The sequence below is a fragment of the Hemicordylus capensis genome, chromosome 4, assembly GCF_027244095.1.
Source record: "Hemicordylus capensis ecotype Gifberg chromosome 4, rHemCap1.1.pri, whole genome shotgun sequence".
Lineage (NCBI taxonomy): Eukaryota > Metazoa > Chordata > Lepidosauria > Squamata > Cordylidae > Hemicordylus > Hemicordylus capensis.
Genome location: NC_069660.1, coordinates 253,241,060 through 253,264,027, shown reverse-complemented (window position 1 = coordinate 253,264,027; position 22,968 = coordinate 253,241,060). Strand labels below are relative to the sequence as shown.

The 22,968-nt window shown below is 44.0% G+C and overlaps 1 long non-coding RNA gene across 1 annotated transcript in view; it reads right to left on the bottom strand.

Moving 5' to 3' along the window:
- The window catches only part of LOC128324066 (uncharacterized), a 105,267-nt gene extending 84,751 nt beyond the window's left edge, over nucleotides 1-20,516 (bottom strand). The window contains exons 1-3 of the long non-coding RNA XR_008306616.1: nucleotides 20,434-20,516; nucleotides 17,821-17,954; nucleotides 15,447-15,504 (exon numbers count right to left, since the gene is read on the bottom strand). This is a non-coding gene — a long non-coding RNA (uncharacterized LOC128324066). The remainder of the gene's footprint in view (nucleotides 1-15,446; nucleotides 15,505-17,820; nucleotides 17,955-20,433) is intronic.
- Between the last annotated feature and the right edge of the window lie 2,452 nt (nucleotides 20,517-22,968).

Sequence of the window (22,968 nt, the reverse complement as noted above, 5' to 3'; positions counted from 1 at the left end):
CAATAGTATCGACCATAGTATCCTTCTGGAGCATCTGAGGGGTTGGGGGTGGGAGGCACTGCTTAGCAGTGGCTCCACTCCAACCTATCAGGCAGATTCCAGATGATGCCCCTTGGAGACTATTGCTTTTCAAACGCTGAACTTTTATACGGTGACCTCCATGGCTCCATATTGTCTCCAGTGCTTTTTAATATGAAACCTCTGGGAAAGATCATCAGGAGATTTGGTTTCTATTTCTCCATGTCAACATCATCAGGAAAAGACAAAACATCACTAAATGCCTGCCTGGAGGCGGCAATGGGCACGATGAGGCATAACAGACTGAGACTGAATCCAGATAAGACAGAGGTACGTATTGTGCAGGGTTGGAACTCAGGAGACAATTTTGGTCTGCCAGTTCTGGATGGCGTCACCCTTCTCCAGAAGGAACAGGTACACAGTCCAGGGGTGCTTCTGGATCCAAACCTCTTCCTGGTGCTCCAGGTGGAGGCGGTGGCCAGAGGTGCTTTCTATCAGCTTCAGCTGATATGCCAACTATGTCCATTTCTTAGGATAAACTACCTCGGAACAGTGGTACATATGCTGGTAACCTCCAGACCTAACTACTACAATGTACTGTATGTGGGGTTGCCTTTGTACATAGTCCAAAAACTGCAGTTGGTACCGAATGCGGCAGTCAGGTTTGTCTTTGGGTCATCTTGGAAAAACTTTTTTTTTTAAAATGTTATTGGTATTTTTGTTGTTCACCATCTATAGTCTTTGGAGGAGTTGGTATATAAGAAAATTGTGATAGATAGATAGAAAGAAAGAAAGAATATTACTTCTATAGTAAAAGAGCTGCACTGGCTCCCAATAAGCTCCCAGGCAAAATACAAAGTGCTGGTTATGAGACTCTGAGACTCTGTCTCTGGAATGTGCTTCCTGCTGAAATAAGAGCCTCCCCCTCTCTGACAACTTTTAGAAGTCTCTAAAGACATATTTTTTCACCCAAGCTTTTTAAATGGACTGTGGTTTTAATGTTTTCATTTTTCATCTGTTTTATATTGTAAACCACCCAGAGATGGAAGTTTGGGGCAGTCTACAAATTTGATAAATAAATAAGATCTGGCTAAACTACAAGTGAGCAGTTTGTTCATATGATGGCAGTCTGCAGCCAAACATGGCAGGTAGTGGGCATTAGGACGGTGTAAAGCTTCAGATTGCTGTCCAATTTGGCTGAGAGTTGTGCCAAATCATGCACTGAATAACTAACTCTGAACCAAATAGCAAACTGAATCAGCAATATCCAAATTGATTCAATGAGAAATGGCGATTAGAATTACCAAATCAAAGCACTGAATTGAATAGTACATGCTCTGAATGCTGAATTCAAATACTTGGGGTCGTGGTGGACAGCTCATTGAAAGTGCTGACTCAATGTGAGGCAGCTGTGAAAAAGGCCAGTTCCATGACAGGGATCATTAGGAAGGGGATTGATAATAGAACTGCTAATATTATAATGCCCTAATAAAAACTATGGTGCGGCCACACCAGGAGTACTGTGTACAATGCTGGTCACCACATCTAAAACAGGACATTGTAGAACTGGAAAAGGTGCAGAAGAGGGCAACCAAGATGATCAGGGGCCTAGAGCACCTACCTTATGTAGGCAAGGCTAAAATACCTGGGATTTTTTACTTTAGAAAAAAGATGACTGTGGGGAGGCATGATAGAGGTCTATACAATCATGCATGGTGTGGAGAAAATGGATAGAGAGAAATTCTTCTCCCTCTCACATAACACTAGAACCAGGGATCATCCCATCAAATTGATTGCCAGGAAATTTAGGACCAGCAAAAGGAAGTTTTTTTTCCACACAATGCATAATCAACTTCTGGAATGCTCTGCCACAAGATGTGGTGACAGCCAACAACCTGGATGGCTTTAAGAGGGGTTTGGATAACTTTATGGGGGAGAGGTCTATTAACAGCTACTAGTCGGAGGGCTATAGGCCACCTCCAGCCTCAAAGGCAGGATGCCTCTGTGTACCAGTTGCAGGGGGGTAACAGCAGGAGAGAGGGCATGAACTCAACTCCTGCTGTAGGCTTCCAGTAGTATCTGGTGGGCCAGATACTGTGTGAGACAGGATGCTGGACTAGATGGGCCTTGGGCTTGATCCAGCAGGGCTGCTCTTATGCTATTATACTCTACCAATCATTTTTCTCCCTCTTATTGCCTCTCTTCATCTATTCAAAGGTCAGAAACATATATCTCAACACACACACACCCCTCTGCCTCCTTCCATTCCAGTCAATTTTGAATAGAATGCCCATGATTTTTCTCTCTCCTCACAAACATCTATGTATACAATACACTAAGGTTGTACGTGGCAAGCCCCACCTACATAGTGCTTTACCAATCGGAGATAACAGAACAGAAGCACCACAGTGAATGGGCAGTGGGGATTCCATATGCAGATAGGGAAGAGGAGCAGGTAGGGGGTGAGTAAGTGAGTGAGTATGACAGGGAGGGGGCAAGTGAGTGAGCAAGCAGTGGGGAGGGGGCAAGTGAGTGAGCAAGCAGTGGGGAGGGGGCAAGTGAGTGAGCAAATGGTGGGGAGGGGGTGAGCAAGTGAGAAGGCAGAGGGGGTAAGTGAGTGAGGGGAAGGAGTGAGTGAGTGGGGAGGGGTGAGCAAGTGAGAGAGTGGTGGGGAGGGGATGAGTGGTGGGAAGGAGGCAAGTGAGTGAGTGGTGGGGAGGGGGTGAGTGAGTGAATGAGCAGTTGGGAGAGGGCAAGTGAGATCGAACGGCGAGTGAGAGGGTGAGCAGCGGGGAGGGGGCGAGCAAGCGAGTGGTGGGGAGAGAGTGGGTGATTGTGCGAGTGAGCAGCTGGGAGGGGGCAGCCAAGAGTGGGTGGCTGACACTGAGCAATAAAGCAGGGGATGTGGCGGGGTGGGGGGGCAAGGAGAGCAACAAATTCCTAGCTCACAGATGATACTAGTTCTATTGAATACTCTTGGCTAGCTGTAACTGAGCACGTAAAAATCTGATGTTACCATAGCAATTGTCTTAATTTTTAGAAATTCAAAATATTTTTGATTTTGAAGAGCCCATGAAAGGCCCTTGTACAGCAGATAGACTATTGAGACTTTTCCTGAAGATGAGTCATTGTGGGCTTCACTATTAGTACATCTCCAAATGGAAATATAGAAGAAGAAAGACCTGACTGTAGTGTTGCAGTTTCATGTGTGCTTTTCAACTTCTGCTCCTCATAACTTAGCCATTTCCCCACAGAATCATTAAAAAAAAAATCTAACACACTTGTTCAGCAGGGCATTCTGAGCTTTAAAATGCCTGTGCTTGCACAAATATTGCAAAAGGAAATATTTGAGAAATCAAGGGAGGACAGCACTGGTTGAGTGAAACAACCTGATAGAATGCTGTTTTACATCTCTGCCCATAATACACAGGCACTTGTGTACCTGTGTAATTAATTATATTATAATACAAGCCAATAAATACTGTATGCATTTGCACCTAGGAGGATTGGATTTTATTTTATTTTTAAGCTAGTAATTGGATGTTTTTTTCTTTAGAAGACAACTGGGTAACTCTTTTGGGCAACTGAAGTGCAAATGCAAGTTACCTTCTATTGGATTGATAGCCCAAATAAATAATTCATTTCTGCTGAATTGTCTCTGTTAAATACAGTTTAATATTATATGCAGGACTGAACAACATAAGAGTATTTACCACTGTAGTAAAAAACAGACCAGATGCTATTTTCAAAAATTCATAAAAAGTTTGGAGTTGCTTAGTTACTGTCTTGTTAAGAGAAATGAAGGAATGAGGGAAAGGGAGTGATTCAGATGATATGTGTTAAATCTTTGCAGAGGAGCTGCCAGTACACTGACCAGAGCAAACATTTGTGCAGCCTCTTCTGCCTTTGTTCTGTCTCCTTTCCCTTCCCAGCTTATACAGCTAGCCAGCTAATGTGGCCAGGTGAGGTGGATGCCTCAGGCAGCAGATTGGTAGAGGTGGCAGATTGCTCACTGGCTGCCATATGGCTACCTCTGCTGGCCAATCAGCTGAAGCAGCTGTGGTGCACCAGCCACCTCTGCTATGCTCCTCTGCTTGCCTGCCTGGCTTTTGAAAGTGGAGAGCAAACGAGGAACTGGAGGAGAGTTGGGTGGATGGAGGCAGTGGCTTACCACTAGCTTAGCCCCACCCAGACTGCAACCACCATGTTTATGCTGAATTAGAGAGACTGCAGCCCCAAATTTACTGGTGAGAGGTTAGATCATCTGAAGATCATCTTACCCCAACAGTATTCACTGAGGCTATTCTCATGACCTCAGAAAACTGGGCTAGGGGAGACCAGCCCCATTTTCGGAGGTCATGTACTGCAATGGGAGCCAGGCAGCTCCTGGCAGCAAACTTCCTTAACTGCCCCCACCCTTAAACAAGGCTAGCGGGCTCTCCGCCACAGAGACCCTTCGACCAGGAGGATCCTACAAGCCTCCCAGCCTTGGGAGTCTCCCCAGAATGCCCCGCACAATTGTGTGGGGCATCCTGGGGACCAGGTGGCCCCCAATCCCATCTGCCCCTACCGGCTCCGTGATGGAGCCGGTAATCATGTGGGCAGTCGATCTGGCTGCCCAGGGTGAGCTCCCTACTCATCTGCGGGGAGAGCGGGCTAAGTCCCCCACAGAGCCCGGTTCGGCTTTGCACATGGACCGTGTATAGAACCTCACTGTGTATTTGGGGAGTGGCTTCAACCAGTAGTTGCTCTCCTTCCCAGAAGTGGCCATCCTCCTGTTGTGGATCATAGAGCATTGCAGGCCTCCTTAATTCCCATCTGCAAATGACAGCTTTTGGGATGGTTGCTTTGGCTGAATTTGGATTTGCTTGGAGATAAGCCAAGGCATTTCCTGTTTTGTTTTGTTGAAAGGCAGCTCAGCTTATTTCTAAATGCATCCTGTGGAGTGCATGGGGAGCTTATCATCAGAGCTTATAAAGTCACCACAACAGGATTTGTTTTTGTATATTTGGATGTATGGAGATAATGTGGTATAACATGAACATATGAAGCTGACTTATACTGAATCAGATCATTGGTTTATATGGACTAGTATCGTCTCCTTTGATTGACAGAGCCTGGAATCTAAAGCAAATATCTTCTCCAGTCTTGCCAGTTACAATCTTGTTCATGCAAAGCATGTGCTTTGCCACTGAGTTATGGACTCTCCCCTTTTGAACATGACTATAAGAAGATAGGACTACATTCTGCTAAAAGTCTGGGATATTTCAGAAGCCCAAAAGGATGTGGTGTCCAGTGCCTTCTCAGTTGGACTTCTTCAGGTCCTGCTAGTGCTAATAACACTAGACATTCTTGAGCTGGTGGCAAGCTTCACACCTGCCATTAATGTTAGTTTGTGGGCTAGCCACAGAGAAAAATATTGCAAAGGTGGTTTGTCAGTTTCCTTCTCCAACATCACAGTTTTTGCATAAGCACCCAAACGCCTAAGTCAAGTTTTAAATCTGGCTTCTTCTCAGGGCTGAAAGGCCAGTTTCCTTTAATCCAAGAACTGATTGTTCAGTTTCCATTTTCCATCCTTCCTAACTAGAGTTCCACCCACAATTAGAAGTCCTGCTTCGTTCATCCAAAAATTCAGTTTAGCCTTGAGTATATGAAGCGAAAGTGACAGCCTGAATCTGCCAAGTCACTCAACAGAGAACAGAAGCATTGCATGCCGTTCCTTAAACTGACAGTTATGTGTCTCTTGTCGGGTGTCAGAATCTTAGTATGGGAAGATTTACACAGAAACTGTTCCTTTTAATGTGATTTTGGTCACAGGGCTGTGTATCATTTTAGCTGCATAAGATATACATGTAGAAGGACTGCCTCTTTACCTTAAATTTTCTTTGCTAGAGATTTCATAATGAGCTCTTCTGAATTTCTTTGCAGAGCTCTGCAAAACGTAATCTGCAGTGGAACGTACATACTTTGATGGTTAATATATATTGGATTGCTTGCTGCTCTAGGCAGAACTCAGACAAATGCCCTTTTATCTGTGGAATAGGCTGAGTGATGTGACTGTGAGAAGAGAGGAATAAATCCTCACAGTGTATAATTAGTGTCACAGAATTGTAAAAACACAGAGCTGTACGGACCTCATGGGTCATCAAGTCTAACCCCTTGCCAGAAGCCCGAATCCTTGTCAAAGGATTACCTACCCTCATCTCCAGTGATGGGCACCTTTGGCTATATGACTAAAATTTAATCTTCCTGCCTCAGGGATTGAATCTACCTCAACTAATTGAACCCAGTGCTTATTAAACCTGCTTTAAGGCCTGCTCTGGACAAACAGTTCATCAGGTGGCAAAACTCTGAAAGACATTTAGCAATTCAGATTGCAAACAAGATTGCACTGTGAATGCTCCCTCATAAACAAAATCTCTACATGTAAAAAGGGGAGAGGGGAGAGAGAGAGAAAGAGAGGGGGAGAGAGAGAGAAAGAGAGAGAAAGAGAGCTTCCTTATTTCCCTTCCAAGCCTTGTCCTGTATTATGAAGTAAGTGCTGACCCTGGGTGTGTAACCATGCAAATCACTGCATTCCCAGCTTTGCCTTTTCAGGACACTGCCGCCTGCACTTACACAACATATCCAAAAGTATGGCCACTCATCAGCTAGGGTTTCTCTATTTTTAGTTAAAACATAAGATGGAGTTGAAAACCACCCTAAACTGCATTGATTGTTTTATTTGGAGTAGTTTCCATTCCAGCCCAATGGCAAGTCAAATTAGGGTAGGAAAATACTTCAATTATTTTTGGAAACTTAAGTTTTATTTCCCTTTGCAAGCTCAATTGACCTTGAAAGGTGATCATGTCTGACCAATAGACTGAAGCACTGCAGAGTTCTGTGATTCCTAGTTTGGGCAGATGAAACCAGTCCCTTCCAGAATGTCAGAGCTAGTGTTTGGAATGAATCAGTCATTCAGAACCATCTGACCTCACAGAAGCAGGGATTTTAGCCACTGCAATCAAGGCAGAGGGATTAAAACAGGCAGTACCCACAATATTTTTGCTTCATTAAGTGGATCAACTGTCAAGAGCATGCATCTGGTCTTTCCCCCTTTTTCCAGGTGGTACAGAGCCCAACAAAGGAGGTGGGGTGGAGCTTGGCTCCAGGTTTAAGAGCAGGAAGTTGCATGGCACTGAATCATCTGATGGACCTTGCTCACCTGTCATGGGTTATGGGTTACATGACAGGCAGGAATGGAAGAAGATGGTCTACCACAACCAGCAGGGGTGGAGGGATGCCAGCGGCAGCCCGGGTTCAGCTGCCACGGTGGACTCCTAGCCCCACCCCCAGCATCTGACATCAGATGCAGGGAGTGTTTAGCCATGCCCCTACATTTGACGTCAGATGTGCGGGCATGGTTTAGCTCCCAAACGTAAGATCAGTCCATGCTGCATTGGGAGCATGGACCAGAGTGACTCTCCCTGCCTTTTAAAGGCAGGAAAACCGCTCCGGCCACGCTGCCAATGCAGCGCAGGCTGATCTAACTCCTGAACGGGGCCGCACAGCACACAAGAGGAGAAAAGAATGATTGACAAGCTGGTACCCATTAAAAATATCTGGACCTTGTTTGGGCAGCTGCTGTACCAATGATACATTCCCAGGTCCAATCTAACAGTTGATGTGCAGTTGATGGATTTCTGTGGGCGCTGTCCTTTCTGGCAATATATGTCAAGCATCAGCTTGAAAATATGTTGGAGCTGTGATGTAGAAGCATCCCAACAAGATTGGGAAACAATCTGGAGAGCCACCACAAACACAGACAGACCTGCATGTTGTGCACCAGCTTGTGCAGCCATGGGATAACACTTGGAGGAATTTGGTGGGGGATAATGTTTTTATTAGTGTAGAGCTGGCAAAGGCTCTCCTAAACAAAGAGTTGACTTTGGAAGGCGCTAGGAGACACAACAAGCCAGATGTACCCCCAGAGATGCAACCACATTCACAAAGGGAACCATGGTCATCTGTGTTTGGCTTTACTGGACAGAAGACATTGGTAATGAAGGGCTCAGACAGCCAGGAGGAGGGTGATGTGACTGAGTACCTTGGTATTTCAACTGGTCTGGAATTCTCCTCAACACCGGGTAGAATTGAGTACATATAATTTTCTCCATGGTTAGTATGGAGGTTTTTCCATACTTGCTTTGGAAAATATGGTTTTGTTGGTTTAATGGGCATATGTCACATAATTATTTCGATTATTATTATTATCAGTCAACTACTAGCTCATCCCAAGTCATTCCAGCAAAGGAGATAAACTAGGTTTAGAAAGTTGTAGTCAAGCACACTATAATGTGCTTCATTTTCTCTTAGCTGGTCAGTGTCCCCCTTGAGAACAATTATCTGACAGAGAGCTGCATAGCCTTTAGGCTGTGATAAACATTTATGTAGACTTTAGGGAGCCAGGCAGGAAATCCAGAATCCCTAACTGGCTCCTAAGGGGACTCCCACCCCCACCCCAATGCTGTTGGTGTTAGAAATCAGTACCTAGTTTGGATTTATATTTTACATTTTATATATATATATATATATATGAAAAAAATGTAAAATATAAACCCAAACTAGGTACTGATTTCTAACTCCAACAGCATTGGGGTGGGGGTGGGAATCCCCTTAGCAGCCAGTAAGGGATTACTATTACTAGGGATGTACTATAGGAACTCAAACATTACTGCTATAAAATATAACTTCATATATTTTATAGCAGTAATTTACAAATGCTGGTTTGAGTTCCTATAGTAGGTAATGCACAGAGGTAATGAATCCAGGTACAGGAACCAAAATTTCCCTTGGCACTGCACACAGGAAAAAATCAAGTTGTCCGAGCAGCCACATTCTGTATGCAAATTTATGTTTTATGTATTTTTTGTTAAATTTATATACTGCCTTTCATTAAAAACAATCGCAAGGCGGTTTACAAAAGTTAAAAAACATACAATAAAATGACAAGAAGAATATCAAGCTAAAAATATAAAAACAAACCAAATTTAAAATCTATAAAATACAAGCATAAAAACTACACACAGGTAAAAACACATAGAAGCAGCAATAAAAACAATCATGTAAAAGCCTGGATAAAAAGCCAAGATTTAACAAGCTTTCTAAAAACTGTGATGGAGTCTGAGGAGCGAATGGCCACTGGGAGAGCATTCCAAAGTCTGGAGGCAGCAACAGAGAAGGCCCTGTCCCGAGTGCATGACAGCCGAACCTCCCTCATTGTCGGCACCTGGAGCAGAGCCCCTCAGATGATCTCGTCAAGTGGGCAGCAACCCTTGGGAGCAGACGGTCCCTTAGATACCCCAGGCCCAAACCGTTAAGGGCTTTAAAAGTCAAAACCAGCACCTTGAATTGGACCCGGAAACGAACTGGCACCAGTGCAACTCTTTCAGAATGGGTATGATGTGCTCCCACTGGGCAGTTCCGGATAAAACCCTAGCTGCCGCATTTTGCACTAGCTGCAGTTTCCAGATATTATTCAAGGGCAGCCCCACATAGAGGGTGTTACAGTAATCCAGCCGTGATGTGACTAAGGCATGGGTAACTGTGGCCAGATCTGCCTTCTTGAGAAAGGGATGTAGCTGGTGCACTAGCCAAAGCCGTGAAAGTCACCCCTGGCCACCGCCTCCACCTGAGCTTCCAAAAGCAGAGCCGGGTTCAGTTGTACCCCCAAGCTGCATACTTGCTCCTTCAAGGGGAGTGCAACCCCATCCAGAACCGGTAAAGTCTCCTCATCCCGATTGGCTCTCCTACTGACCAACAGTACCTCCATCTTGTCCGGATTCAATTTCAGTTTATTAGCCCATATCCAAGCCACCCCAGCCTCCAGCCCCCGTAAGGTAAATGAGGTAAATATTTACCTCATCATTAGAAAGTGGTCCCCGTCCCCCCAAATCTAACTAGTAGCAGACAGTCTGTTTCACACTTCCCATTCTTAACACATGACTTGGTTGAGTTGCTAGAACACTTAGCACTGGAGAAGATGCAGCAGAACTGGCAAAAGAGTGGCGGCTTATAGGAACAATGAATGGGTCCTTCTGATTGACTGGAGCTATTAACCCCAAACCTAACATAGTGCTAGCATTGCCTGGTAAAAGACGCTGGAACCAGCTATTTGGTGGGGGAAATTGAAGTAGGAACAGGAAGTAATGAATCCATTACTCCATTCACCTCACTGCCTGTCCCAAATACCTTATAGCAGGATGTCAGCTTACACATTACAGCACTCTGGTTTGAACTGGGGAACTGTGCACACAGCACAGCCATTTGTTTCCATATACCTCTAGTCCCTAGCTTGATCAGAACATATGTCAGATATTCAGTGAAAGCTTGCCCCAACTGCATTACAGCCTAGGCACGATAGTCCCATCAGTCACCAAGAAAGAGAACTGAAGTAGCCCTTTCACATGTAATTGTGGAAGGTTGTTTTACTGCAAGATAGCTGTACTGCTGTAAATCATTTCTATATTTAAAAAAAATCAAGGTAAATATACTGTAGAAAAGAGTCCTTTAAAAAAATTAAACAAGGCAAAACGTCCACAAGCTAATGAGGAAGGGGTAGCCATGTGGGTGTTGTACTCTATTTTATTGTTATTTATTGTTAAATTTGTATACTGCCTTTCATTAAAACAATCCCAGGATGACTTCATTATAAAGCTAGATTAATATTACTATATTGAATAAAATGTTACAGTGGGGAAGAGCTCAGTCTCTAAAGCACCATCTTAATCATCATCAACCAAAAACTTACAATATGGCTTATTATTGCATTTTATATCCCACTTATTCCAAAGAGTTCAGTGCAATGAGCATGGTTCTTCCCCTTCCCATTTTATCCTTACAACTGCCCTGTGAAATAGGTTAGGCTGAATGATAATGACTGGTCCAAGGCCACCAATGAGCTTCATGGTCAAGTGAGAGTTTGAACTCTGGTTGGTTTGTTTATGCGATTTCTATACTGCCCTTCCAAAAATCGCTCATGGCGGTTTACACAGAGAAATAACAAATAAATAAGATGGATCCCTGTCCCCAAAGGGCTCACAATCTATAAAGAAACCTAAGATAGATGCCAGCAACAGACACTGGAGGTACTGTGTTTGCGGTGGGTAGGGCCGGTTACTCTCCCCCTGCTAAATAAAGAGAATCACCACATTAAAAGGTGCCTCTTTGCCAAGTTAGCAGGAGTTTCCACAGCCCAAGTCTGACACTCTGTCATTACACCACTCTGGCTCAGGAGGAAGAAGCTGTCTTGTGTTCATATAGTACAGTAATAATAATATTAGTAATTCTAGAGTACTTTTTTTAAAATCTTCAGAGCTCTTCACACAAATTATCTCAGTAAGAATTGCAACAATTGTCTGAAAGTACTCTTGTCCACCCGTGGGTGGTTGCATGGGAAGAAAGCAGCTAACCCAAGGACATTCCAGTCAGTAAGATTTGAAGGTGATATCCCTGCAAGCAAAGTGCAGCTTGGGTAGATGTTTGTACTACACACAACAGATAGATAACAATGACACATATTTATATTAAACTGATTATCTGGAATACTCTTAGAGAGAAAATGCTGGTGTGCCCACTTCATAAATGCTTGGGACTCTTAATCAGATTAATTTTCAATCCAGTATGTGGTTACGAAGATCAAACTTATATTAAAATTACCATTCATTCCCACTCTGCTAATCATATTTCAAATGTATTTGAGAACCATGTGGCTGTAAGAAGTAACTCTGCAAACATTTCGGTACAAAACCATCTTAATCGAACAAAAACTGCGAAAGTGGCTGCAAGTCTAACTCTAGCTACCAGCACCTACCCCTTAGATATTGTAAACTGGTGTGCTCTCACTTCAGTTGATGGTGTTTGGCTCATTTACGCCACCTGGACATCTGTCTTCATCATATTGAAATGGCAAAGTCTACTATTATCATGGGATTTCAAACACATTCTAATCTCACACCTGTTGAAAAATAAGGAAGCCCTTCTCTGCCTATCTTATCTTGTGGAACTTTTAACTTGACAGCTCATGAGCTCACAAAGCTGTCAGCTAAACCCACAAACGGTTTAATGGCAGGTACATAACAGCCCGTTAGCTAAAGTTTGCTTGGGATGCTGGCAGGTGTTTACGTGAAATTTTGCCCTGCTTGTCATAGCATACAGGACAGCCGGCACCTGGCAACCTCCCCTGAACATATTATTTAATTGCTATGAGGCAGCAGCTGCTAACCTTGTTAAATAAACAAGAGGTTCTGCACCTGCTGAACAAAACCCTGACCTCACTCTCTACTAAGCAGGTGACAGTCAGGTAACTTGGCTTCCCTGCCCTAGCACACAATGGCCTCGGGGATTAGTAGGAGTCTATCAGCATTGATTTGTCCTTTCTCTGCTATGATTCCCCCTGCCTTTCTCTTGAGAGACGTCTATTCAGGCAAGAGAAGTGAAAACATCACTAATTAGATTTCTGCATTACAGCCAGTTCCACCTGCCATTACACACACAATCTCTCTCTCTCTCTCTCTCTCTCTCTCTCTCACTCACACACACACACACACACAGAAAAAACCATAACAGTATTAAGAAAGAAAATGACAGAGAATATGTGGCAGCTAATATCTTCATGAGGAAACTCATTATAATACAAAATGATTACAGGGTGGCAATTTAAAAGACTTCATTTCATAAAACAGAGTTGAGTGAAAGCCTTGGAGTTTGCATGGCATGAGTTGGCACTGAGCCAACAAAGTGATGACCACTTTGCATCAGATAAGCCCCTAAAAACCACTGCTTTATATTTATGAAATCTTAATGCTGGGCAATGGCATCTGGGCATCAATAATAATCCAACATTACCAAGTTGTTCAGTGCAAAAATCTGCAGCGCACACTAAAGGACATAGGGTTTAGCATGGATCTTTGCACCCGGCTCCCCAATAAAGACAGGACAGGCATGTATGGATGAAACTTAGGGCCACTTTGTTTATAATACTTATCAGGATCTGCAACAAGCATAACAATATAACATAACCCAGAGTGCGGGCAACCCCACCCCCCAAGGGTAAGGCCAGCCTCCTAAGAGGGCAAGCGTTCCCTTACTGTTGGGAGAAGCAGCCGGGCTTGGCATATGCCAGCCGATAACTTTGCGTGGCCCTGCCAAGCCACACAGTTACCTGTGTTAAGGAGGTAGCCATCCATGTCAACACCCACCAAGCTGCAGGACTCTGAGTGGGTGAGTTGGACAGTGCCCCCAAAGTGGTCCATTCCCAAACACCATCCGAGCCACAAGACCCTGGGGGGCTGTTCCATGAAACCACTAATCACCCACTCACAACAGTGCACCAGCTGATTTGCAAGAAGCACCATGTGCCCCAGGGAGGCACGCTACATGCAATCTCCCTAAGGGCCAGGTACAAAGTCTGCCCCCTCCTCCAGCCCAATGGGTGTTGGGATTGAGTGGGGCTCTAATAGCTAGCTAGTGACTGATTTAGGAACTACAAAGAGTTTAAGGCTCCCCACATGAGCAGTGTGAAGAGCTGGAAGGGGTTTGGCGGGGAGAGCAGGCTTGATCCACACTCCCTGCACACGAGCATCCAGCCCTCCCTGGGCAGCTGGATCGGCCACCTACATGATTACTGGCTCCATCACGGAGCCAGTTGGGGTGGCAGGGATTGGGGGCCACCCGGCCCCTGGATGTCCCAGAGTGCACAGGGCATTCTGAGGAGCGCCCTGATGCCAGGAGGCTTGTTGTCGCTTCCTGGTCGGGGGTCTCCTCGTGAGTCGCCATGGTGTGGAGCCATGTGGCAGCAGCACACAATCATCAAAACGGGGTTAGCGGAGTGCTCACTCCACTAACCTCGTTTTGGGGGAGGGATTAAGTGGGCTTACCCCCAGGAGTTCCCGGCGGTTCACACATGGACAGGAAACCGGGCTGGGCTCCCTTAGTTAGCCTGGTTTCCTGTGCGCATGAGAATAGACTCTTTGTATTCTTTCTATAAACAAACTTGTAACATTAACCATTATATTTACATGTATTATTGCATCCTTTCCTTATTTAGAGTGGCCAACATGTTGTGCAGTCTTATGCCAGCGTCTCCAATTGGCGCTACTGCAGGCATCTAAAGGAGTGCTAGTGGTCTTGCATAAGAGCACTCAAGTTGCATACCAGCACTTTGGGAGTGCAACATATTTTGTTTCCAGTGGATGATGCATTTCTGAAGTGCAGGTACTCAACTTTAAGTATTTGTGCACTTGTCTGCCAATGCTTCCTTAGATGCCTGCAGCAGCATGAGCCAATCACAAACACGGCTGTTAAACTACACTACACACTGGCCGGTGTCTTTAACCCTTCCTTTTGAGCCAGCAACATTATATGTTAACAGGAGGTTAACTTTCCCCACTCTCCCTTTGAAATGAATATGCTGTATCCTGAGGGATATATGCTCCATAAAAGTAACCAAACACCACTAGCAGCTATTGGCTTTTTTTCATCATTGTGGATATAGTAAAGAGAAGTCTAGATAACTTCTAGCATGATAAACCAGGAGAGCGATTCCTCCTTCTGACATAGTTGACTCAGTCTAGCTGGGGAGCATATATACACGGAAGGCCTATGTACCCTGTTTCCCCGAAAGTAAGACCTAGCAGTAATTTCTGATGTACCGCTAATTGCCCTAGTGCATTTTGGGGGGTTAAAATTAATATAAGACACTGTCTTATTTTCGGGGAAACACGGGTATATACATTCCAAGCTGATGAGAAACTGAACACAAATGGATGCTGTCAACATGATTTCTCCCTTGATCTAGCGGTTGCAGCTTCACACACACACCTTTATTAGAGAATTAGTAATAGTACCCATCAACTTTTTAGGAGTAAAGCCGGGGACTAAATTTTGGACTGCCATGTAGCTGGTCAGTGCAAATGCCAGACGTTTGACACTGACTCCTGCACAGGCACACATCTGGATTAGAGCCATTGGCTGGCAAACACTAATGGTGATCATCCAGAAGCAGTCATCACAAACACCCGCCTTCAGTGTTTGTCCAAAGGCAAGCACATGTGAATACTGCTGAATACTACCATGTGATGGTGGCTCCATGGGGAAGCAGGGAATATCAGCAACTTGCCATGCAGTTTGGACTCAACATATGATGCACCTTCATGCCAGTGTTACATCTCCCAAGCAGCCGTTGGTGCTGTAGTGGGTTTCACATGATCTACCTTAATCACAGTTTGTCTGCAGAATGCCACTATGCAGAAATGTGCTTTGGTGGTACTGAAGTTGAAAGTGTTAGTGCCTGAAATGGTCCTCAGGTTGTATAACAGTTTTGTTAACTGCTATGGAGGCATTTCTTTATTGCTGGTACTATATGAATACTTTTGGTCACAGGTACTCACTCTGTGCATAGTAGTTCGGCTACTGCAGTCCTTGGTTGTATAGACATCCCTGCAGGAACTAACAAAACTGACAATGTATCTCCAGTGTTATTACAGTTACTCACTTTTGCATCCAAAACAGTTAGAGCAATGCTATGCCAGATTTTCATTAGCAAACATTTTTGCTACAAAAAAGAGATTTTCACTGGGGGCCTGAAATATTCCATCTAAAATGCAGGTCTGTTTTGTGCTTGCAACTATTTGCTGCTCCTCTCAGCAGCTGCTCCAGCACCATTGCATACTCACTCTCTCTCTCTCTCTCTCCCCCACACACACCACCTACCTCTTCTTAGCAATCACATGACCAACATCATTACATCATGGCATCATGTACATTTGACTGTGTCAAATCAATTGCAAAACTAATTAAGAGAGAAGGCAGGAAGCATTGTCAACACACTAATATGGAAATACCTTGTTTGTAGCCAACCACCAAATCAGCAAAAGTGCAAGGTGTTCATTGAAGGCACCCCATCCCATTTTGGCTCATCTCTAGTGAAAAAAAGGTAAGGCTAAAGGCCAAAGGCACCCATTGATCAACTGCCAGTCTGATGAACGGAAGAAATTTTTTTGCCCTGTTATTCACAGACCACTCACACTCAGTAAAACTACTCCAATATAGATTCCCTGTGACAATCTGCCCTGGTTAAGGAAAATGCTATGTGCTGTTTAAAAAGAGGATATATCAAATTATCCACAGAAAATATATGTCTAATATATGATCTTTCTGTGGCGCACTAAGATTCATAATTAAAAGGAGAATTATGCTAATTGCCCTGACAGCTTTTGCCCCATCCTAGTCAGATAGTTTTCTCAAATATTAAAAGAACAAAATCTTAGAAGGAGCCTTCTCTCAGTTTTAAGGGAGAAAGAGGACTGAATGGCCATCTTCTGGAACTTTAGAAGGAACAAGTATTGTGTCAATTTTCCTCTAGGACACTTAGGACCAGTTTGGATGAGATGCTGGTTGCATACACAATAAAGATGGGATCAAGCCAAGAACATGCACGTCCTGACATCATCAGAGATATTTCATGTTAAAACAGATATTTGGAGTGCATGTCAAGGGGTGATGAATACTCCCCTTGTGCAATTAAGGGATGCCCCAAGAGCACATCGGGACAGTCTCTGGTGATGTCAGGAGAGGCATACTTTCAGCGTGACTTCATCATGTGTGTAGCCAGCATCTCATGTGAACCAGTTCATAGTAGTAACAGGCACATAATCCTGTGATGGCCACACAACAGCAATCCCTGAGATTTAAACAGTTATTTAAAGCACACAATTCTGTTATTCAAACAGAAGTCTGAGGCTGCACTGTCTGTCTAGTAGGGGAAGTTGTTAACTCCTGGTTATTGCTTTGTCCAGAAAACAGTTTTGCGGAATCCAAGATCTTTTTTTCTTCTAGTTACAAATCTACATAAAGGATTCCCAAGGAATATCCCTTACATTTACTTACTTTTCAGTGATTTTGCCCTAATGTAGTAGAACTGACACATGAGAATGCACATTAATTTAAATAATTATCATGGGTGAAACACTGAATTAATACTTAAGTATTAAAAGTTGCATATCATAATTAGCTGCAGGTGCAATGACAGTATTCAACTGAAATAAAACACCAAGTGCGGAGTTTTAAAAATTCTACACAACTTCAATAGAAATGATGTGCTCTTAAAAAACCAAAACCCTAGATATGATTTAGCCTCCTGGTGACTATCTCCAGTACTACAAGAATATGCTTCAAATACTGTTTTTAAGAAAGTTTCTGGAAGATTTAAAATTACATGTGGATCTGGGAAAGCAACTTAAAGGTTCAATGGTCTGAGGGAAAATCTAAACACACCCAATATTGATACAGAGAGAGAGAGAGAGAGAGAGAGAGAGAGAGAGAGAGAGAGAATCTGCGTACAAGGTCCTGAGCAAATGATAAACAGTGCTGGCATGACTGAACTGAATAACAATAAACAGATCAAATTTTCACTTGAGATGATGTAAAACTACAAGAACATTATTTCATATGAGGGCAGTAGGTAATGTTATAGGTACTGATGCATGCATATATTATGACATCAATATTCATCTATCATCTTCCTATAAGACAATCGCCCTATTTGCATGTAACACCAAACCAGAGTTAAATGGGGCAGAGTTTGGAATCCGTGTATGTCCAATTGTGTGAAACAATGATTTCACGACAAAAGCAACCTGAGATTTTCATTGCCAGACTCCAATTTGAAGGTGGCAGAGTTATGTCCAAATGTGGATGCCCCTATAACCATGGTTTTGCGCAGTTTCTGGACCCGAAATCATAGAGAGGGTGGCTCAGACTCACCCAGGAACATGCCTGTGACATGTCTGCTGTGCTTCTCGCTGGTTACCTCTCAGAGCACTTCCTTGTCTTCTGTCTCTGTGCTCCTTCAAGCTGTTTCCCGCAACAAGGCCTTGCCCCATCCCAAGCTTCTAAGCCTGTCAAAGGGGAAAGCAACATTAGGGGGATATCCACTTTCCACTGTATCTCCTGTTCCCCACTGGCAACCAGAAGAGAAAGGGGGCGGGATGGAAGGATGGGCACGATGTGTTTTGGTCATCAAAAACAAAGCCATGAAGAAGTATGGTCACAAGCACATGTAGTTGTGGTGGCACCATAAACTGGACAACCTTGTTGGATTGTGGCAAAGATGACATATGGCAGGGCAGCGATACCCGGGGTTGGGTTTAAAGGGCAGCCCCACTCAGCAATGCTTGAACGTCTCTGCTCTATTTTTTGTACAATGAAGATGGGGTAGGGAGCCAAGTCCCTTCCCCTTGGGTGCAAGCATGCACTCTATGGCATTACTCATGAGAAGAACCATCCTGAGGTACACAGAGATCAGGCTAAATCAATGATGTCTGATGATGCCCCTTCTCCCAAGGACCACTCTCTCATGTGAGTGAAAGGGCTTGGAGACACACATGTGGGCTGGTCGGAAGATACCGCCCAGCCTGGTTGCTTGACACAAGCAAGCCATGGGGATGGGTACCCCAGCAACACTTTTTGCTGCCTTGGAGATGCCACAATAAAGCAGTCCAAGCACTGCCTCTGCCACTCTGGTCGTCCATTGGCACATATCCATGTTTATATTTGGCCGGTACGGCGACCCTACTTTCCTGGGATCTCTGATAAACAGGGCTCCCCACTCCTGCAACTCCCTCCAGTGGCCAATCTGCATACTATGCAATGCTGGTCCAAAACCAGGAAATTTGAATTAGAGTAAAGATCTATCTCCGGTCTCACTGTTTCCCTAGTCTGCTCACACATTACCGCCTGGACATATGGTGTGGCCACTATTGATTGGGGGTATGAAAAGGTTGCATGGAGAGGAGGGGATCATGGTGTGCAAGTGCTATGATTTACCAGAGAGGACAGGGGCCCCAAACAAGCAGAGCCCCTTTATTTGGATGGCCTAATTGATATGAGTGCAGCCCAATGGAGCACCATAGCTGAATGAAACTCTGGTCCTCCCTCTCATGAGAGGGCTAATCCCCAGGCAGCAGGCTGACAAGGGGGCAGGAGGGTGCTTGGGTGTTCCTGAACTGCTTTGCTGGGGTCTGCCATCACAAGAGCATCCTTGGTCACAGTGGACCAGACCCCGGGATCCTTTGCCATTCCTCATATACGTATTCCTTCCTAGGAAGCCATCATTATCCCTTCCTGGAGTAACAAGAAAATAGTGTCCCCCTGCATCTCTGCATTGCCAGTAATTGTGCTTGCATGGGACTGTTTTGTTCTGGGGCTCTTATGAGGGCGGCAGTAGGGAGAAGGGCTTAAATGCCATTTAAGGTGATTTAAATGCTCTTTCCCTGCCAAGGGCAGGTGGTGCATTCTGAATAGGCATGATCACGCTTGGTACACCCCCTTGAAGATCATGGCCAATGGCTGCTGCCCTGAAGACTTTCTGATGCCTAGCCCAGAGTCTGGTGACATGACTGCTATGGAGCTTGCTGGGATGCAGCCTTGGCAGACCAGGGAAAGGGAATTGCTCCCCTACCCTGAAACCAAGGGTTCCGGGTTATGGTTGGACAAACATCTGCAATGCAATTCATCTACCCCATTTGCCATTAAGTGTGAATGGGTTGCTACTGGCATTTAAACTGAAGCATTGGAATCAGAAAAGGTGTCTGTACCTCTTGCAATGGTGGAGTTGAATGTGGAATTCCCCGACAGTTGAGAAAAGCACTCATTAATAGAGTTGCTAGGGAGCAGAGTGCACCCACACTCCTACCTGCTGTCATAATCCACCTAGGCATACTTGAGACAGACATGGAAGAAGAACTGGCTACTGCAAAACCCTCCATGCAGTCCCCCCTGTGAGGGAGCCCCTAAAGAATTCTCTGAGGGGGACACGTTTTTTGATGAACAGGAAAGTACGTTGCCAGAGGCAGATCCAGTACCACCAGAACCCAGGGGGATCCTCAGCCCCCCAAACCCCACAAAGAACCCCAGAATAGAAGTAGGGACTCTGAAGCCCACCCATTACCAGCAAGGGAGCATGAGAGGCTGACCCCAGACTCAGACCCCCCCAAAAGGGTCCAGCAGCCACATCTGCCGAAGCCAAAAAGCCTGGACAGAACAGCAACAATAATGTAAACCTGAGCCTTTTGGAAGGGCGGTATAAAAGTTTTAATAAATTAAATAAATAAATAAAGAAGAGAGAGTGCTTTGCAGCCAGGCCAGAGCTATCGCAAAATGGGTCTACTTGTGAGTAAGGAACTCCTCAGATTCAAAGGCGGGACTATGCACAGCTGTCTGGGCTAATGAAGGCACTCACAGCACCATAGCAGCAGGCTATATAACCTCCCGCAGGCCAATCACACCCTGCTCTACAGTTTGCTGCCTCTGGCCCCAGAGATCTCACTGTGTTCTGAGACTCCCTGAACCTACAGTTGCCTCCGAGGACTGTCTTACCTGCAGCCCCTTTGTTCTGCCTCCTGTTCCCAGGACCTTGCTTCATTCCCACCACTGCTCCTAAGAACCGAGCCCCATGTCCTGTGCCACGAGAGAAACTGTGTCACTTGGTTATCTAAGCAAATTCATATAATATGCAAATAATATAGAATTATTATTTCCGTTGCATGTACTTCTGGTCGATATAAAACCATTTATATTGATAGGTGTATGAAGACTGCATCATTTAAAAGCAAAACTTAAAAACAACAACCTGGTATTGGTCTGCATGTTAGATACGAGTAAAGCTAATATTACCCTGGCATCAGATGAAGTTAAACATCTAAACACTGTTTCTGTTAGATTTTAGAGTCTGCAATCTTTATTTTCTTTGATTCATGCATCAACTCAGAGCCAAGTATGCCTGGGGCTTGCCAAGACTCAGCTGTCCAAATTAGCTCTGGATCATGCCCATAGGCATCTGCTTTTTCAAGTAAACATGAATAAAGTAAGTAACCAGATATTTCATAGGAACACCTGGGGAAGGCAGCAACTGAACAAAATTAACTGGTGGAAAAGGCAACAGCATTACAGCTGGAAATCAGTAGTAGTTAAAGTAGCAGAAAAATCATTATAGAAATATAAAATGGATCACCAATTCAGGAAAGAAAGAAAAAAGTGATAATGTAAAAAATTTAAGAGCCCTGTTCCAAGACAACCAAAGAAAATGAAATGATAGTTGCAAGAGATAAGAAGAAACACCATAAAATTATATAACTGTCTGTATGTGGTTGGTCACATAATTTTTCCTCAGTAAAGATGTTAAGTCCTAGGCCTGTGCACGCTCGGAAATATCATATAAGATCCAATCTGATAGATATTGGTAATAAGCTGGAAATTGTACTCACATTGACAATTGTGGCAAAAAAGTGATGCCACATCCAATAATCATAGGGAAAGTTATGTCAGAACTCATAATCCCAAGTGAAGTGATGTAACACATGAGAATCTACCACTTGCTTTTTAAAGTAGAATGTAAAAATTAAATTAAAAATAGCCTACATAAATAAATAACAGCATGGGCAGGCAGGTAGGCAGATATGGGGCAGAAGATGGATTCCACCCCCCCAAGCCGACAACAGGGGGGAAATGCAGTCTCTATGTTGTATTTCCATTACCATTTTGTGCTTCAATATTCCAATACTATTTCTGATATTTGACCTGATATCCCTAATACAGTATTGGATAATTCTGATCTGATATAGGCTTCCTTATATTGGATCAAATTTATTTCCAATAGCTCCAATATTAGTTGATATACCGGCAACGCAATATGTATGATGGATCTACACCAAATTCTCCTCTCCAGACCTCTTTATTGAATAACTTAAAATAAAATATATATAAAAGTTGCAAGTAAAGAACAAACATTTTGATGTACAGATGCCAACTTCAGTGTTCCATATCCCATTGTTTAAAAATCCACACTCTTATATCCCAAACACTCTCCCTAAATCTAATCAGGCACCTGGCACATGAAGAAAGAGGGGAGGACGGCAAGGCAGAAACTGATGACTCACAGCTTTGCCTGCATATCAGTAACTCTAACAGAAAAACGAAAGAGGGGAGGGTGTGAACTGAAATACTGCTTAATCTTTAATAGCATGGGCAGGCAGGCAGGCAGTTCTATGTATTTTAAGACTTCTTTAAGTTCTTCCTTACCATTGACCTCAGGCTGTAACTTGTCTAAAAACAGTGCTTCTCTTATCTTTCTTTTGAGTGTACACTGTTCAGATTCTAAGATGTTTACTTTAAGAGGCATTGTTTTTCCATTGTGTTTATTTTTCCAATATTGGAAATCTAATATTGCACAGGCCTATTAATTCCTTCTAAGCTGTAACCTATGACTCAATGACCTGTTCATATGTCCTTATTGCTGACTGACTGAGTCATTTTCCAATTATAACACAACATCAAAAGTGTAGATCAATGTAGAAGTACTGTGAGGGCTTGGCTGCAGCTGGCCCTCAATCTAACCATCCACTACCACCAAAATAAGAGCTGTAGCTTATGTGACTGTTCCACTCCTAGACACTGAATGCTCTTGTCTTTCAAAAATAATATCAAAACCCAATAGTGTGGTAAATTCAAACCAAAACCCTTTGGTTTAAAATGAGAGTCAATTTGCTTTACATTTTCACTTATGCTCTGAAAAGAATGGAAATTGCAAATTAAGGTGCCCATCTTCACTTCCGTGCCATATGAGCTGTAAAGAATTTGTCCAGTCTGGGTCTGGTATATGATGGTGGCTTTAGAAATGAGGCCCCATGCACCCACACTTTGCCTTGATCAGAGAGGTAGGCAGAAAATCATCAGGGGCATCTTTAGGAAGTTATTAGGGAAACTGCACCTGTTAAATGTCTGCCTGGATGCATCCCTCCTCAGCCCAATGTCCAACTGAAAGACCAAGACAAAGTGTGGCTGCATGGAGCCTCATTTCTAAAGCCATCATCATATACCAGGCAGTACAAAGTCTTTACAGCCTATATGGCATGG